The sequence below is a fragment of the Bactrocera latifrons genome, unplaced genomic scaffold, assembly GCF_001853355.1.
Source record: "Bactrocera latifrons isolate USDA-ARS-PBARC rearing strain unplaced genomic scaffold, ASM185335v1 scaffold_745, whole genome shotgun sequence".
Classification (NCBI taxonomy): Eukaryota; Metazoa; Arthropoda; class Insecta; order Diptera; family Tephritidae; genus Bactrocera; species Bactrocera latifrons.
The window spans coordinates 78,655-82,406 of NW_017537429.1; positions in this window are offsets into that span (position 1 = coordinate 78,655).

Genomic DNA, 3,752 nt, shown 5'->3' on the forward strand with positions numbered 1-3,752 from the left:
ACATACCGACCATTTCCTGATCTATTAGTTGTGGCTTTGTAAAACTCTTCACAATACTGATCGTCTGGCCTGTAATTGAAATGGGGAAGTTCTTTTAACTCCCAGAATTTCCTTACTTGTGAATTAAAGAATTCTATGGATATCTCTTCCACTTGAGTTGTCATGGTGGTAACTGGTTCTGTCACTAGTCCACTTAGTATCCAACCGAATATAATATTTTGAGCTAGACGGGTGTTTAAAATTTTTTTAACCCCTTCTAGTATAATTTGAGGTACAAGGTCGCTGCCTAATAGAAGATCTATTTGAGCGGGGGTGTTGCAGTTAGGATCTGCTAACTTTAGGTGTGTAACCATTTACCAATGCTTGCTATTTATATGATAGCTTGGAAGCATACTCGCAAGTTGCGGTAAAACTATAGCTTCTGCTTGAATGCGCTTATCCGCTTGGGAGGAAATTAGGGTAATGGGGCAGATTTTATTTGAGTTTTGTTCTACTCTTCCGCCCATTTCCGTAATTTCATAATTGGCTTGTTTTGTTGGTAGTTTTAGCCTCTTTTGCACCCTAGACGGTATGAATGATCGTTGTGATCCTTGGTCTATTAGGGCTCTGAATTTGAAATGTTGACCTGGTTGTTCGATGGAGATAACTGCTGTGGGTAGCAGTACGCTACTTTGATTCTCGCTGTGTAGCGTTTGAGTTTTTAATGCCTTGGAGAAGCATGGTGTCTCTTGGCAAATTTCGTGATTTTGTGTTTCGGGAGTTGCGATTGCAACTAAACCCGTGGCTCTTTTAGAGAAAGCGCTACTTTGGGGTGTGCTAGGAAAGTTATTGAAATGCAACATTGAATGATGCCTCTTGTGGCTATATACGCAATTGAATTTGCATTCGCAATTATTGAGATTATGTGAGTCGGACAACCAGTTTTTACAGAGTCTTTTTGCTCTGACAAAATTGTTTCTTTCATTGCTATTACGTTTTTTAAACTTTTCTCAAGCTTTGAGCTTGTGCCCTCCTTTACACAGTTCGCAGGACGTTTGTTTATATTGTTTGGATGTGAACGATTGGTTTTTAAAGATGCTTCTGTTTAAATTATGGTTGTTATTAGCTTGGGGTCTAATGAAACTTCGATTTAGGTCGTGTTGAACGTTTTTAGTTCTGATCGTTTTTTTATCTACCCTTTCCGCAATTCCATATTGCGTAGTTAAGAAATCTTTCATTTGTTGCCACGTTGGGCATTTTCTTCGTGATGAGAGCGATTGCTCCCACAGAAGCAAAGATTTTTCTGGTAATGCCGCGGAGCATATATTTACAAGTATGGGTTCCCAATTGTCTGTGGGAATATTCTGTGTTGCTAGAACCCACAAGCAATTTGAAACAGTGGATTAAAGTCTTCTAAACTCTTCACTGGGTTCTTTGTGAATTTTTGGTAAATTCATTAATATGGTGACTTATTTGTCGACTAATATTCTTTCGTTCTCGTAACGAGCTTTTAGAGCTTCCCAAGCATAATTGAATTTTTCGTCATTAAGAGCGAACTGTTTGACTATTGCTCCTGCTTGACCTTTTGTTTTGTATCGGAGGTGATACAATTTTTGCGCGTGTGATAATTTAGGATGGTTTATGTACGCAGCAGCAAACATGTCCCAGAAGGACGGCCATTGTTCATAACCTACGTGAAATATTTCTGTATCGTATGCTGGCACTTTAAGGTGATTGCCTGAATTTTGGATTTGAATTTGTAGCGCTACCCTCGGTTGAGGAGTAGGAGCAATTGCTTTAATTAGTCTCAGTTGATCGGAGATCATATCTCTCGTTTCTTCGTACTTGTTTAAGCAGTTTTCGCAAGCCGAGGATTTAAAATTTTCCTCTAGATCTGATTCCTCAGATTCTAGAATTGCGTCATACGCAGCTTGGAGACGTGTCCAGAAATTGCCTAGATTTTCTTTTTTGAATTCTTATACCTATTCAGAATTGTCTTGAATCGGTGAAGATGAAAATCGAGTGCAGTATCGAATTAAACTGTCACTCTCAGCAATAAACTTAGTATATGAAATATCTTTAATAAGTTTTTTTGCTTTGTAGCACCATGCTTTGAGCGTGTAGGTTCAGAAGGTGTACAGAAGGTCTTTCTCCAGAAATCATTTTTTGTACTTTCAGATATTGTATCGATTTAGATTCCTTCTCTGTTCATTGAGATAATAGGTAAAAATTGAAAATATGAGAAAGAAAAAACTTCTCTCAGTGTATTTCTCGTAACAATAAATACGTTTGGACGAATCTTTAAGATAAGCGGTTTGTATGTTTGTTGTATACACAACGTATCGAGTAATGAACCCGTATTTCGTTTTCCTTATTATAATCTTGTATTTTTGTTGTATACGCAATGTACGAACTAACGAACGAGTGTTTCGTTTTCCTTATTCCTAATAGGTGTGCTATCAGTTTCTTTTATTTTCTTTCTATTTTATTTATTGCTTCGTATTCCTAATAGTTGTGCTTTTAGTTTTTTCTTGTTTTTTTCCTTTTTTATTTATTGATTTGCACTCGTTAATTTATACTTGCGTATACGGGCGATAATAAGAAAAGAGAAAAGGGTTATTGACCTTTGTATGTGAATTTTTTTTTTTCGTTTGCAATTCTGCTTGCTTGTATATTAACAAGAACAAGGGGTATTGCTGAAAAAGTGCCGTTTAAATGCTAATATTGGCTTTGGCTACCAATTAATAATTTTTTGTTTGTTTTATTTTGTCCGTAGATAGTTGTAATTTAATTTTTTGTAATAGCATGTAATTTTTACCTTATTAAACGGTTGGATTTACCGCACCGAAATTTTTTTTCCGAAATTTTTAAATTTTAATTTAAAATTTAATTATCTACGCTATGTACGTTATATGTATGTATATACCGGCATAAGCAAATTGTACTTTCTACATGCTAATAAGAAAAAATAGAAAAGTGTAGGTAGGAGGACCTTCCCGTTACAATTAAGAACTCATTCTTGGAGAGACTTGCTTAGAGGTCTTTAGGAACCCATTTTTTAGAGTACCAAACGAAAAAAAAAGTTTTGTTTGAATCACCCTAATATACATATACACACCTGCTCAAAATAATAGTTACACAATACTTTTTCAAGTGAAGCTCATTAATAAAAATTTATATATAAATTTTTAAGAAAAACGCAAACGTACTTATATTTTTCAAACATTTAMAAGCTTATTTAAATAAACTTCATTTAAAAAAAAGCAAAACAATCAAATTTAGTTCCAAAAACATTTCATAGCTAAAATAAACTTGCTCAAAAAAATAGGTACACTTTTAATAAGGCAATTATTTTGGAAAAACAAATTATGATAAAACAGTTTTGTTGTATATTTAACATTACTCAGTTAATAGCCAGCATATCCTCCATTATTCTGGATTACTTTATTTATTCGTTAGGGCATACTACTGATTAAAGTCTGACAGGTTTCTTTAGGTACCTCATACCAAGTTTTTTGTTTGCACTCCCATAACTTTGTTAGAGAAAGATTGACTCGCCAAATTTTTTTTAGTTCTCCCCATAGGTTTTCTATTGGATTTAAGTCCGGGGATTCGCTTGGCCATATCCAAACGTTAACATTATTAACTTCAAAATATTTTTTAACCAGTTTGGAGGTATGTTTTGGGGCATTATCTTGCGGATATACCCAACGTAATGGTAAGTTTTCTTCAGCATAGGGTATCTTGACATTTTCAAGTATTTCCTTGTACTC